This window comes from Dipodomys merriami, unplaced genomic scaffold (assembly GCF_024711535.1).
Source record: "Dipodomys merriami isolate MVZ:Mamm:240054 unplaced genomic scaffold, mDipMer1.0.p SCAF_32, whole genome shotgun sequence".
Lineage (NCBI taxonomy): Eukaryota > Metazoa > Chordata > Mammalia > Rodentia > Heteromyidae > Dipodomys > Dipodomys merriami.
This window is the reverse complement of record NW_027204715.1, coordinates 10859569-10875121: the sequence shown is the minus strand read 5'-3', so window position 1 is coordinate 10875121 and position 15553 is coordinate 10859569. Positions and strand designations below refer to the sequence as shown.

The 15553-nt window shown below is 44.0% G+C and overlaps 1 protein-coding gene across 2 annotated transcripts in view; it reads left to right on the top strand.

Moving 5' to 3' along the window:
* The window catches only part of Myo10 (myosin X), a 196289-nt gene that overhangs the window by 121675 nt on the left and 59061 nt on the right, over positions 1-15553 (top strand). The gene's annotated exons all lie outside the window — the stretch shown is intronic.

Below are 15553 nucleotides of genomic sequence, written 5' to 3'. Positions count from 1 at the left end.
GAAGGCCCCACCTCCCATCCCACCCCTGAGATAGATGATGGCTTCAGTGAAAAGGCTGATCTGATGTTTTCCTATGACACGTGGGTTGATGCAGGTCTACTTTTTATATAGTTAAACAAGAGTTGCCTTTGCCTTCGTATTGTGTTCATTCCTCACCTATAGCTCACAGGCGTGTACTTACAAAAGCCACAGAATTGGAAGTGGAGAAATGCCTCAAGTGGCAGAGTGCCAGCCTTGAGTAGAAAAGGCCATGTCGGAGTGAGAGGCCTAGAGTACGAGCCTGAGTACAAACCAACATGAAAAAACAAGGAATCAGTATCAACTTCTCTCATCTGGATCTTGCTAGAGTAAACCTATTCAGTTAGTTAATGGCAAGAACTTAACATTTATATGAATCAAGTTTTTTCTATTTCTTGTTTTGGTGGTACTAGGATTTGAATTCAGCACCTCACACTGGCTAGGCAAATGCTCATGTACTTGAGCTAGTCTCTGGTACTTTCATGTGGCAGTTACTTTTTAATATAGGGTCTTGTTTTATGCCTGGACCATCCTATCTATGCATCTTCACGTAGCTGGGATGACAGGCATGTGCCACGTCACCCAGCCAGTGGCTGAGATGGAGTTGTGAACTTTTTGCCAGGGCTGGCCTCAAACTGTCATCCTCCCTATTGCCACCTCCCAAGGAGCTAAAATTATATGCTTGAGCTTCCCTGCCCATCAAGAGTACTTTTATGGAGATGATCAGTAATAGCATATACCGTTCTAGAAGTTTAAACAATGGCTTATCTGTTGATTTTTCTAATTTACATGACAATATTTGAGTACCTCAAAAAATGGAAGCATAAATAGTCCATGGGTTTTGTTTGACCCACGTAGGAAACTAAGGGTTGGAACTACCCTATTTATAGAGCAATATATCCTGGAAGCTGGTTCATATTCCAGATGCTGTGTTCTATAAACCAAGATGCACTGAGAACTGGTGGTTCATGCCTGTAATCCTAGCTGCTTGCCAGGAGGGGGTGGGGAGCGGGGGCTGAGATTTAAGGATCACAGTTCAAAGCCAGCCTAGGCAGAAATGTCCATAAGACTCTTTATTTCCAATTAACCACAAAAACAAACAAAAAACTTAGAAGTGGAACTGTGACTCAAGTAGTAGAGCACTAGCCTTGAGCACAAGTACTCAGGGACAGTGCTCAGGCTCAGAGTTCAAGCCCAGAACTGGCACAAGAGAGAGAGAGAGAGAGAGAGAGAGAGAGAGAGAGAGAGAGAGAGAGAGAGAGAGAGAGAGAGAGAGAGAGAGAGATCTAAGTTAAATAGTATGTTAAGAAAGGATGGTTGAGTGAGCATTGTTCTCATTTTCTAATAGGCCTGATGATACCGTATCCCATCACTTGAGTCACACATTCAGTAGCTAGGAGTATAGGCCTGAGTACCAGTGCTCAGCCCATAGATCATTCTTTAAACATCTAGGCCTTTTCTCACCTTAAATTGCTGGATACCCTGATGCGCCTTATACTTCATGCAGTTTAGCTGGAAGTGCTTGTCCTTCCCTCGTGGTCTGACACATCACTGCAGTTTACAGCCTGGCATCTGAGGCTCAGCGAAACAGGAGCGTGCCCTGGCAGTGACATCGTAAAGGCAGAAATTTCAGTCTTCAGTATTTTTGTTTTTACTCTTGAATGGCATAGAGCTGTTAGATTTTCCTTCAAATAGAGGCAGCTTTGAAATTAGGCCTGTTTGAAAACACTTCAGCAGCCAGATTATTGAAGAAATTACTTCTTTTTTGGAGACACATGCTTTTTGATGTTTATTTTTCCATGCTGAGATTTGATTGTACCCAGTTGCTTTAGTTTTGGCACTTTAAAAAGTGATCCAGCTCAACTGTATGTTTCCATTTGCATTGGCTTCCGTCCCTTGACATCTGACTTACTGTAGACACTCATTACTAACACACCAACACCATAAGACTAGAAGAAATGCCTTCATGCCATTTTTAAAGGGACCCAGACAGAATGGTGAAGCCCTGGCTCAAGAGCTGACTTGTCTGAGGCCTAAAACGTAGGTGTGATTTATAAGTGTCAAGATGCTAATTAAAATATGGAAGTGCCAAGTTACTACTCCATTAGCATTCATCTCATCTCGCTCCATGAAAAATACTGGACTGTAACTGATGATTATGTGCTGCAAAATACATGTCAGCAACCATCATTTGGAGTTTCTTACTGATTTCTTTAGAGTAATGATGGATCTTCTGGAAACTTCCACAGGAAAAAAATCTTGCCTTTCTTCTCTGCAGAGATGAAGAACATGTATTTCCAGCATGAGGAAATAACAGTCTCCCCTCTCCTCATGTTCTCTTCCAGTCATTCAACACGGGGACTTGGGGGCTCTAGTCAGATACAGGGGAGTGTAGGAGCTTCGGACATCATTCCACAATGAGAATTGTGCTTTTGGCAGATGGTAGAGATCTTTTTTTTCTCTCCAGCTACTATGATTTAAAAGTTTCTGGCCTAGGAGCTGGCATTAGAATTATTGAAGGCAGCTGCATTTATGCTATTAAGAACATCCTCAAGATTCACCCATGGTCTCAGCATACAGGTCACATGGCTCGCAGAACTGGCATTGTCCCCTCTTTGGGGAGCATTCGAGACCCTGGATGGGCATTTGAGCCTGAAGAATTTGGGAAGACTTTCGTTATTTGGTTTTGTTATTGTTACCATGTGGATTTGAACGTATGTGTGTTTTTATTTGGAAAAAAGGATGAACAGAAGGAAAGACATGCTAGAGTATACATTTCAATTCAACTCTTAACACCTGGCCTTGTTTCCTTTCTGTAAACAGGCTTTGACAAATCTTGAGTATTATGTGAAAGGCAGACACCAGCCCTGTTGAGAAAGCCTGTGGCACCAAGTTTGAAGCAGATTAAAAGAAAAACACCCCTCTTGTCTAGAGGTTTTCTGTAGCTAGTCCCTGGCTTCAGATAGCTCTACAGGCTGTAATCCATTCCAGAGCCCAGAATCTTCAGAGTTCACAAAGGGCAGGTCTGTCCTCAAGGTGATTTCGGGTTGGTGATGTGGCCTTTCAGCTTTTCTTTTCTTGTATCAACCCTAGGGCTTGAACTTAACGGCCTGGGTTGCCTCTGAACTTTTGTGCTCAAGGTTAGCAATCTACCACTTGAGCCACAGCTCCACTTCCAGCATTTTTGGTGGTTAATTAGAGATAATGACTCTCATGGATTTTCCTGCCTGGGCTGACTTTGAACCACGATCCTCAGATCTCAGCTTCCTCAGTAGCTAGGATAACAGGTGTGAGCTACCAGCTTTCGGCTCGTTTTTTCTGTTGAGACTTACTTTGGCAGTCCAATAGCTAGACCAAAGTGCCCCAGGCAGCCAGTGGCTGCTTGTGAGTCAAGTAAGACCTGTTGGCCAACGCAGAACATCTCCCTGAGGCCCTGCTTGGCCTGTCATCTCTCCCAGCCTGGTATTTTGGCAAATGAGTTCTAGTCAGAAAAGTCTTTCATTAACATTCCTCAAGCCCTCCCTGCTCCAGGAGGAGGAGCAGGAAAGAATTAAAGAAGAGAACACACTGAGATATATCAGGGGAAATGTCACGGGGAGAATTACTTGCCGAAATCCCAGGTACAGACTGTGAGACCAGGCCTGACTGCTGCAGAGTCTGTCATGACTGCCGTTTGCCACATGCCCAGCTACCTCTGCTTAAGGAGGTAAATCTTCTAGATTCCAGCAGCAGCAACTTAAAATGCTCGCTTATGTGACCATATCCTCTTTTGTTGTCAGTCGTGGGCCTTGAACTCTGGGCCTAGGCACTCTCCCTGAGCTCTTCAGTTCAAGGTGAGTGCTGTACCACTTGAGCCACAGCACCACTTCTGGTTTTCTGGTGGCTTATTGGAGAAAAGAGTTTCACAGGCTTTTCTTCCCTGGCTGACTTTGAACCACGATCCTTAGATCTCGGCCTCATGAGTAGCTAGGATTACAGATGTGAGCTGCCGGCTCCTGGCTATCTGACAATATCTTTAAAGATTCTGTCTTCTCCATAAAAGCCAGGAAGGAGGTCTCCCTGAACTCCCTAGAGCAAGAGTTTGGAGGAGGAAGGCCCTAGCTGGAGTGGCTTCTTGGAGTAAGACTTACCGGAGCTAAGAGTGAAGCCTAAAGACAAGGCCCAAAGGAGAGAGACAGAAACATCAGTCAGCTGGGCTACAGTCATGTTTGTTGGAATATGAAACATAAAATGATAGGACAAAGCTAGAAAGATCGGGCTGGTCAAATCGTGGTAGGCTTTGTCAATTAAAGGTCTGGAAACCTCCTGTCTCTTACTCTGAGACATGAAGACACACATAAATCATCTCAGAGAGATGATTGCTCTCCAGGGCTTGAGAAGATGTTAGTACTTGTCACCTACATGGATCCTGGTGGTCCATACAGAGACCAAGAACCATGTCCCGACATTTTGGACACAGGGGTATAGCAACAATGAGTGAATTCTGCGAATGGAACACATTCAATCCTAATTTATATGTGTATTTAATTTATATTTGTATAACCCATGTGTTCACTGTCACTCATTTTTTTTCCTTTACTCTTCTTTTGTTTTCTTTTCTTTTTGTGCTGGTCCTGGGGCTTGGCCTGGGAACTATTGGATCTGTTCCACTTGAAACACAGCTCTACTTCAAGCTTTTTGCTGGTTAACTAGAGATAAGAGTCAGACTTTCCTGCCTGAGCCAACTTAAAACTATGATCCTCAAATCTTAGCCTCCTCGGCAGCTAGGACTACGGGTGTAAGCCACCAGTGCCCAGCTTACTGTTTTCAAGTTACTGTTTTCCTTCTTTCTTTCTTTTCTTTTCTTTTTTCTTTTTTTGGTAGATACTGGGATTGAACTCAGGCTTACTAAGCAGATACTATCCCACTTGAATAACAGTGGTGACTGCTTCAATATGTCTTTTTTTTCGTTAGGCTCTCACATTTTTGCCTGAGGCTTACCTGGATTATGATCTTCCTATTTACACCCCTGTGTAGTGTGGATAAGCACATAGCATAGCTATTTATTGGTTAACCTCTGTGGCGTGGATGATAAATGAGTGCCATAACTATTTATTAGTTAATATGGGGGTTTTCTTGCTACCTTTTTGCTTAAGCTGGTCTCAAATTGCAGTCCCCATGACCTAGGTCTCTCAAGTAGCTAAGGTGATGGGCGCCATCCTGCCCATCAAAACTTAACACTTCTTCATCTTTTCTGCTACAGGTGCAAAGTTAGTTATTTTAGTTTTGTCATCTTTTCCTCTGTGGTCATCTTGGATTTGTATCCATGGAAGTTATGCTAGGGATATACCAAAGGTCAGAATGGAATGACATCCTTAATATGTAGCAGTCCTACTGTGTTAACATGTTACACTTGACTCTGTTTACCCCCCTCAGTTGACCCGCTTCCATGTACACCAGGGCGAGGGCTTAAGGCCCTTTTGGAACAACCAAGGCCGACATCAGTGGCTCCTTCACACACACTTCTCCCTCTGAGGGTGGTATCTCACACTCAAATACTCTGATTTCTAAATGCACAGGCATTCCCCACAGAAACCTTGTTTTCTGCCTTGTTGGCAAGAACGTGCAAGTATGTTCCATGCCCCATAACAGGGTGAGACCCTGGATCTTATTTCCATTGAACTTCTCGAATTGCAGATCATTTGTTTGGTCTAAATCTTACTGCACCATTATTTGTCTCTCACTGCAGAAGCAAAAGTACCACTATTCCATTCGGGGTATGATGCTTTCTTACTACTTTCTCCTCTTTATGGTTTGGAGATTATTCATTTATCACAAACATACACCTGGCCACTCTGTGTTCAGGTCTTTCTGCAAATAAAATAACTAGTATAATGTCGCTGTCTTTTTTTTTAAGCCAGTGCTGGGGCTTGAACTCAGACCTAGGTGTTGTCCCTGAGCTATTTTGCTCAAGGCTAGTGCTCTACCACTTGAGTGACAGCTGGCTTTTTGCTACTTAATTGAAAATAAGAGTTTCAAGGACTTTCCTGCCCCTTCCTCTTTCTAACTACCCCTTAGGCACATTTAATTAATTTTCCTGTATCTAAAGGTACCTTTTTTTCTTTAACTGTTTTAAAGCCTTTATTATTTATGGGAATGATTTGATTTTTTAATGAATGAAATCTGCATTTCTGCCTTTTTATTTGATCTTAAGTCCATGTTAAAGGCTTAGCCCTCTGGTGATGATAATATGAGGCCAGGTGGAACCTTTAAGCTGAGGAAGGAGGCTGGTAGGAGGAAGTGAGGTCAATGGGGGGCGTGTCCTTCTCACTTTGCTTCCTGTTCACCATGAGGTAAGCAGCTTTTTCCTGCTGTGCACTCTACCATGATGTTCTGCCTCACTGAGGAGCCAGCTGACCCAGGACTGAAACTGTGAGCCAGAAAGGACTTTCCTCCGCTAATTCCTTTATCTCAGGTGCTTTGTTAACAGTAACAGGTGTTCTAGTCTTCATCCCTTGGAGAGTCATATATTTCTAATTTCTTACTCAACATGTTCTCCAGTAGAGAGCCTCCCTTGTCTAATTTTCTTTTAGAATTTTTGTTCAACCCATCAGCATAGCTCAGGTACTCTGTTACATCAAGGCCCTTGAGGGTGACTAGGCTTTCTAGACTTTTCCTTGCCTTCTTAATGATTGTTTTCCCTTTTTGTTTTTGTTTCTTGTTTTGTGTTTGTTTTCACAGGGCCCCATTTATCACTACTCCACCTATACCTCAGCCCCCTCTAGTGCACCCCCTCCCCCAACTTAGGTTATTCCTTTTCTATACCACGGACTCCAAAGCTCTTCGTCACTGTGCTGACACATAGGGTCCTCAATCTAGCACGTTCTGGTGCTCATGACCTGGAAGCCACTGAGGCAGGAACCCTAAAGCAGTGAGCTAAAATAGCAGATGAAAAGTATGCATCTAGATCTCTTTCCAGCCTTTGGTTACTAAGCCCTATGTGGCTCACAGACAGTGTTCCTGCCTCCAGCCTTGTGTCTTGACAGCTACACAAAGGATGGTTCCATGTGGTCCATGAAATCAGAAGACCGATATGTATGAAAGACTTCAAGTTTACAGTACATTTATGGTGGAGAATGTGATGGAAAATCTTAGGGCTTCTTTATCCTTATAAGTTTAGCTGCTAATTTAAGTTGCATCATAGAACAATCTAAAACTATTATCAGACCTTTTCTCTTTCCAGTTTGGTTGTAATCACAAATCACGTACAGATAGCTGTAACTAGACTTTCGTTTCTTTCTTTGGTTTTGTTTTTTATTTGGTTTGGTTGCATTCGTTATATAGCTCAACCTGGCCTTGAACTCATGATCTTCCTGCCTCAGTCCAGAGTACTGAGATTATAAACATGTAACATCATTTTAGTTCTTCTTTAAATAGTTGTTGACATTGTTATAGACTGAAGAATGACCCTATTTTCTTCAGTTTGTGTGTATTTATCTGTGCTGAGCCTGAGTGATATGCCTGAACTTCTTTTGCTCAAGGCTAGTGCTCAACCACTTGAGCCACAGCTCCACATCCAGCATTTTGGGTAGCTCATTGGAGATGAGTCTTATGGACTTTCGTGCTCAGGCTGGCTGGCTTCAAACCTTGATCCTCAGATATCAGCTTCCTGAGTAGCCAGAATTACAGGCATGAGCCACTGGTGACTACCTTCTATCCAGTTTTTAAATATTGATTGGCTGTTTTTAGAGCACTAAAAAATGCTAGGGATGTAACTCTGTGGTAGAACTGTTAGCTAACACAGGGCTGGGAGTTTTGATTTCCAGTTCCAGGGTGAAAACTGTATGTGCACTGGTGGTGAACTCCTGTAATCCTACCTATTCAGAAGGCTGAGGTCTCAGGATCATGGTTTGAAGCTAGCTGGACAGGAAAGTGCATGAGACTCTTATCTCTAAACCACCAAAAAGCTGGAAGTGGAGCTTTGGCTGAAGTGGTGGAGCACCAGCTTTGAGCACCAAAAGTTAAATGAGAGTTTGAGGTAATGCCTTGAGTTCAGACCTCAGCACACACAGGGGCACACTCGCATGCATTCAGGCACAACACCAAAAATAAATAAATAACTTTAGAGAAATCAGAGCAATAGAAAAGTTCCTATATTATATCCCCTACCCCTCTACCATTTCCTTTTGGTAACATCTGGTGTTAGTGTGGTTACATTTGGGATACATCATTATCAAAGTGTAGAGTTGAGGTTGGGGTTCCCTACTCTGTTCTACCACTTCTTTGAGTTTGGACAAATGTATATTGTTCTCATATGCCAAAATACCAAATCTTCATAATCCATTCGTAATGTGATAAACATTTTCTCACGTAATGTTTCATTTATTTCCAAGCTGAAGGTGAAGCATTGGGAATGAAGTTCCTGTTGTCCTGATAAAAGATGAATAATGTAGCTTGTAGGAGGGACTAAATGAAGAATGGGATGGACAGAGTATCAACAGAGGGGCAGGAACTTTTTAAATTTTTCTAGATCATCTGCTCCTTTGAGCTGTAAGGAAGTCAAGAGTCTTGCAGTCTTACAAGATGGTTCTGTTTCTTTTGCTTGCTTACTGAGAAGTGCTTAAGTATATTTGAAACTTTCAATAATTCCCCTGTTTTTTTTTCTCTGATTGCCTCCAGTGGTTAGCTTTAACCATCTCTTGCAACTGAAGTATCCATTGCTAGAGACTTCTTTTGGATACATTTTTTTTTTAACATTTTAGAAGATTTTTGAAAAGGCAGCTTTACCTTTTGAGAAAATTGTAGGAAAGGCAGCACTGAAGCAACCATTCTTCTCCCCCAAACAAAACAATCCCAGTAAACCTCTCAGTGGGCCCTTCAATCCTGTTTACCAGGTTGTCATGGCAACCATTCAGCAGCCCTCTGTGAAGACCAGGATAAATAGCCATAAATGAAGCTCAGCTCAAGTGAAGAGGGTTGTGTTCTCTGGGTAGATTTTCCACAATCACCATTACATTTGCTTGATTTTATCCTGAAACATTTATTAAAGAAAAAAGAAGAACATCTTTTTAAAATCGGGCATCTTTGGGCCCCTCCATGTATTTGCCTATTTGTTGGTTTTGTTCAGGTGGTTTGCTGCTTTTGTCAGCGGTGTCTCAACAATTACTCTCAGGACAGCTCCTCTGGGCTGGACTTCCTTTGAGTAGAATCAGGAATGAATTAAGCAAGCACAGCCCAAGTCACCACATAAAAGGCTGGGAACACTGGCTAGCGGAAGAAAGCCGGGGTTTGTGTCTGTCAGTTTAGATGCTCCCGGTCCTGACTGCCAAAGGCAGCCGTTTCCAGCGGATAAAAGCTGAAGGGGAAAAAGAAAACCCAAGGTAGGGTGGGGTTCCCCCCTCTTGTTTTGCTTAAAAGTTTCATGCACTTTGCTGGTGGTTGAGATAGTGTAAAAATCTGCAGCAATCTCTAAGCACTAAAATGTTTCCTTTCTAAACAAATAGTGTGAATGCTGGTTTTGTTTGTCTACTCAAAGTTTGAATTTACTGATCCTTTGCTTTGTTTAAAAAAAAAGGCATAACCTATTTATCAGATCAGGCATTGGTAATTGGTTGTATTTTTTATGTCATCTGTCTTTTGTAGGAAAAATCATTTTGAATAGCTTGAAGGAAGGAAATTAGTAGTGGGGGTTTCTTTTGTTCAAAAATTTACTTGAAAGCATTTCCCTCTAGGTTTTTTTTTATAGCTTTCCTTAGAGCCATGCCACTTTTCCTAACCTTGTGCTTTGTAGAAATGTTTGAAAACAAACATATTCATACGAGGGTCATGGTCTCTTTTTATATTTCATTCATAAACCGCTTTATGCATGTGGAAATGTGAAACATTCCAGGTGTTGAACGGCCGTCCGTTGGATGTTAATGTGTTTGGTATGGGAACGCACGGGTGAGAATTGTGCAGTATGATGGAGAAACAAATGAGGCAAGTTTCTTTGGCTGTGGATTTTAGAATTCTCCAAGCAACAACCACATCCCCAGTGCTTGAAAGGCTGAATTTTGCCTGCTGGGGAGACTCTGCTTGGGTTGATGTCCATTCAGTTGCTAAATGGCTGAGGGCGAGGAAAGGTTTGCAAGTGTGAAGGCAGTTTTTAAGTTTTAAAAAAGAGAGAGAATGTTTCTGTCTGCTACTGGGCTAAACCTACTTTAGTTTAGGTAAGATATCCAGAAATGGCAGAAGATCTCTTAGGCTGGACTTGCTGGCCTGTGAGTCTCGTTAATCTGACTTAGTTACCCTCCTAAGAGAAGGGTGGCATGCCACGTCCCTTAGGGAAAAGTTCTCCTTTGTGTCTCACAGCACTGGACTCTGCTTCTCCTGCTCCTCACTTCCTGTGTAGTATAAATACCAGCATGCCTAGTTCATTTTCTGCTGAATGTATAGCGGCTAGAAGAATACACACAGAAAGATGGTGGCCATTAGAACACCACCTCCCACTAGGGAGGTGCCAACTGCCAAAATGGAGCATACACACTTCATCGGGGTGGTCATAGCCCTCCGGCCCTGTAGCTTTACTTTGTGTTCATCCTGATGAACTCCCAGAATATCACCTAATGGGAAGGGGAAACCCACTGGTACCTTCTGGCCATTCCCGACCTTGGCCACCTATCCAACCTAGGCTGATTTTTTTTATTGTTCCCTAATTTTCTTGGGCAAACACCCTTGCACACCTGTGTGCCCACAGCCCATGATTTCTCTTAGTGACCTTGTTCAGGAATTCCCACCGTTCATTTAGCAGCTGTTCAAAGGACTGACACCCAAATTCCCCACAGCCAGCCTACCAGCACCCCTGACTCACATGCTTCTCTGTGTTCCCACTCCCTTACCAAGGTTCCTCTTGCTTCTCTTCCATCCATGGTGTGTGTGTGTGTGTATGGGGGTGGGTTCTTCCTCAGGCCACCTCCTCCCTGACACTCAGATAATACACACACACACACACACACACACACACACACACACACACACACACACACGCACGCACGCACGCACGCGCACCAAGTGCTGGTTTATGCTTGTAATCCTAACTACTCAGGAGGCTAGATATTAACCATCAAAAAGCCAGAAGTAGAGCTGTGGTTCAAGTGGTAGAGTTTCAGCCTTAAGTGAGAAAAGCTAAGGGAGAGTGCCCAGGACCTGAGTTCAAGCCCCAGTACTGGCAGAGAGAAGGGAGGAGAGGGAGGGGAAGACAGGGGGGAGAGGGAAGAAAAGAGGGAGAGAGGGAGGAAAAAGAGAGAGAAGAAGATAGGGAAAAGAAAAAAGAAATATACTAAAAGACTAGAAATAAAGATAAAAATACCACAGGATAGTGGTTTCTGGCTTTCTTTTCTACCTATTCCCATATAAAGGCAATTTTTACTGAATATAAAATATTTGTAAAACACATGAAAATATATTTAAATTACAATTGTCCATATTAACTTAGTATACCATAAAACATTCAGTGGGTTTTTTTTGTGTAACTATAGAATTCTGCCAGAGGCTACACTTTAAGGTCAAATGCTATGAATAGATTGTTTCCTTTATTTGTTATAATAAACAATGCTTTTACAGTGTCCATATGCACAAATACTATTTTCCTAAATTCGTGGAAGTCTGTGTGCTAAATCAGAGTACGTGTATGGTTATGGCATTGATGATACCTGATAGCCAAGTAGCCTTCATGAAAACCAACAACTAGAGTTTTGTTTTGTTTTGTTTTGTTTTTTGGTCAGGTTGTGGGGCCTGAACTCTGGGCCTGGGCGCTGTCCCTCAGCTCTTCAGCTCAAGGCTAGTGCTCTACCACTTGAGCCACAGCGCCACTTCCGGCTTTTTTCTTTTTGCTTATGTGATGCTGAGGAATCGAACCCAGGGCCTCAGGCATGCAAGGCAAGCGCTCTACCGCTGAGCTACCTTCCCAGCCCCGTCAACCGGATTTTTTACAATGGATGTGAAGAGCCTTTAATAAGGCTCTGGTGCAAAAAAAAAAAAAAGGCGGCTCTGGTGACTTAAGCCTGTGATTGTAGCTACCCAGGAAGCTACAGTCTATAGGATTGAAAAGTTGGAGAGACTCATCTCTAATTAACCAGGAGAAAAACCAGACTAGAGGCTTCACTCAAGTGATTGAACACCAGCCTTAAGTGGAAAAAGTCAAAAGCCAAGGGAGTATATGAAGCTCTGGGTTCAAGTCCTATCACCAAATGTGTGCACAAGCACTCACACAAGCACACATTAAGAAAATAACAGATCATTTAGTAGAAAAATGAGTAAAACATACAAAAAAGAAGTTAGTGAAAGAAACTGCAGATGTTAACCTGACATTCTTAGTGTAATCAAAGAAACACAAGTTAAAGTCACGTGATATTTTTGCCATTGTGAGGACTGAAGTGATGTGTATGACTTTCTGTTGTTTACTTTCATTTATTAATTTTTGAGACAATCTCCCGTTATATAAGCCCAGGCTTGCCCTGACTCCAGTGTTGGCCTTGCTGGCCTCAGACTAGTGATCCTCCTACCTTAGCCTCTGTGGGGATTATAGGAGTCCACCACCACACCCAGCAGCTTGTGCTGCTGTGTAATAACACATGCCAGGGGCTGTGGTGATTGGAGAAGCTGCCATTAATGTGCTGTGCGATTTCGTGTTGCAGCCATTTCTCAGAATGGGTTTTTTTCTTTTGTGGGGTTGTTTTCTTTTGTGTTTTTTTCCATCGGTAGTGGCGCTTGAACTGGACACTGTCCCTGAGCTTTTCCCACTCAAGGCTAGCACTCTACTAGTTTGAGCCACCATGACACTTCTGATTTTTCTGGTGATTAATTGGAGGTAAGAGTCAGGTGAACTGTGATCCTCAGATCTCAGCCTCCTGAGTAGCTAGGATTACAAGCATGAGCCACCAGCACCTGTCTCCTGTGGGTTTTTACACACACACACACACACACACACACACACACACACACACACGTATGTATCAAGATTCTCTTCACTGCTTAGTATTTTTTGAAAACAGTCCAAGTCTATGGGATCAAGGTTGTTGTAGACACTTTTCTGGAAGCTACATGTTGCAGTTTTTCTCTGGCCTTCCCTTCTAATCTTCCCTCCACCCGGAGGCCCCGGGCACCCCTCCTTCCTGGCAGCTCTGACCAGCCCAGCCTTCTCACCCCCACGCCACGCTCCTGACTGGTTCCTCACGGTGGAGGCTGGCCTGGGGCTCTGCTGAGCCTGCTCCCCCGCCAGTCTTGAGAGACGCCCCTTGGCTTCTTCAGCTCAGGCTGGGTGAGTAGCTGCCCTTCCCCGCTGCAAACTCTCCTCCAGGCTCCAGCCTCACAGTCCGTCTTCATTCTGTAAGCACTTTTTGCTGCTTCCCTTCCCTGGGTTCTCCTGTGCTGGACTGTGGAGCGCTTTCAGTTGAGATGTGTCTGTAATTAAGTGTCACGTCCTCTCCCTTCCTCCGGGGTGATCCTTGCTTCCCCGTGGCCCGTCTTAACTGGACCAACAAAGGGCTCGTCAGTCTTGGTGCTGCTGACATTTTGGGCTGACCTTTTCATTATGGGGGGTGGGGGGGACGGTATCTAGCCTATGCTAGCTATGGACCTAGGAACCTGTGCTAGCCCCCTCCCTGAAGTGTTTCCAAACAAAATCCAGGGTCTGGGAAAATACTGGTTCAGGTGTCAGTGCCACTCACTGCTTGCATTTGTCATTCTTCATGTTGATGTGTCCTCAGGGAAATGGCATCTACACACATGTCAGAGTTCATTCGAGCACTCACCATTGCCTTTAACTTCGATTTCAACTATTATGCCTGGTGTGAATATTTTCCACCTTTTTCCAGATGTATTGAGTCATTATGTCGGACATATATTGTTTTCTAATAAGTCTTGCTAGGAATTTGGGAGCCCGAGGGGAGGGAGGGTGTGAGGGCAAGGGGAAGGGCACTTGCGCCGCTACCCTTGCGGTACCGCCGTGGCGCGGCGCTCCCCTTTCTCAGATGAGCGTCTGCCCCAGTTTTAGCCCCTCTGAAAGCAGAAAGCAGCGCATTAAAGCATGCCAACGCCTTCATGTGTCAGCCCTGGACTTCAGGAGAAACCCTGTGGAGGGCTGGAATTACACAGTGACAAGGGCAAGGTCTGCAGCTAAGAAATGGATGCAAAGTGACCTTGGTGAATACGCGGCAGCACCTTGAGGAGGAGGGTACATTTACCAGAAAACACGTACTTTAGGGCTTATTTCTTGAGTCTTTTTTTTTTTTTTTTTTTTTAATGTGCCAAACTAGGGCTTGAACCCAGTCTGGGCACTGACCCTTAGCTTTTTCACTCAGAGCTCTATCACTCGAGCATAGTTCGACTTGTAGATTTTATTTTATCTTTTGGTGGTTAAGAGACTTCTTCTGTGCTGGCTGGCTTCTAACTGTCCTCCTCAGATCTCAGCCTCCTGAGCAGCGAGGACTACGGGCGTGAGCCACCTGCGCCTGGCTTCTAGCATCTTCAAAATAGATCTCCTAGAGGAGCAGTGTACATAGTAACCTTAGATAACTGCGATTTCAGCTGCTGAAGGAGTATTCAAAGGACCATGAAGTCTTTCAGATGTGCGTTGATCTTCTAAGCCAACAGAGGTTTAAATAGAGTTTTTTTTTTTTTTTTCCAGTCCTGGGGCTTGAACTCAGGGCCCAGGCACTGTCCCTGAGCTTCTTCTACTCAAGCTAGCACTCTACCACTTGAATCACAATACCATATCGGGCTTTTTCTTGTGTATGTGGTCCTGAGGGATCAAACCTGGGGCCTCATGCATGCAAGGCAAGCGCTCTACCACTAGGCCACATTCCCAGCCCTTAAATAGGGGTCTTACAGTAAGTGGAAGACTTAGAAGTTTTGCTGAGCCTCAAAGAAAATCTATGGGATTATTGAAGCTAAGTGTAAAGCATCATTGATACCGTGTTCATTGTGGTCTGGGGAACTGAAGAAGGAAAGTGAAGCCTTTGTTCTTCGGCTGCTAACTCTGCAATGCTGACCTGGGCTTTTGACTCCAGTGGAGCCTGGCCAGTTTACGTTGGAGCACAGGTGCTCAGCGTCACAGCCTTCTGAGACTTTAGTCAGAGAGACACCTTGCAAATTAGGGAAAGTGGAAGGACTGGTTGGATTTGGTGGTGACATCATTTGATTCGGATGTCCAAGGTTCTAGCACAGCCCATCAGAGCTGAGAGCCAGGCAAGAATCAAAGGGAGACAAAGGATACAAAAGCTGCAGCGTTTGGGGGACCAGCCTTTTGTGGCAGGAGCGAGTGGCCCACTTCGGGTCAGTCCCTCCTGCTATGTAGGGCAGGCCAGCTGCATTCCCTGGTTGACACAACTGCAGCCTCCCACCATTGTCCACACGGTGAAAGCCTTCTCAGGCCCAATTAAAAAAAAGTAATTACCACACAATTGCTACTTGTTCTCCATTACTCACCTGGCCTGCTGTAGCACATCCACCCTTCTTGTTACAGCATGTTGCGGCGGAGTGTTTAAATGGTTGAGAGGTGGTTTGGGAATATTTAAAG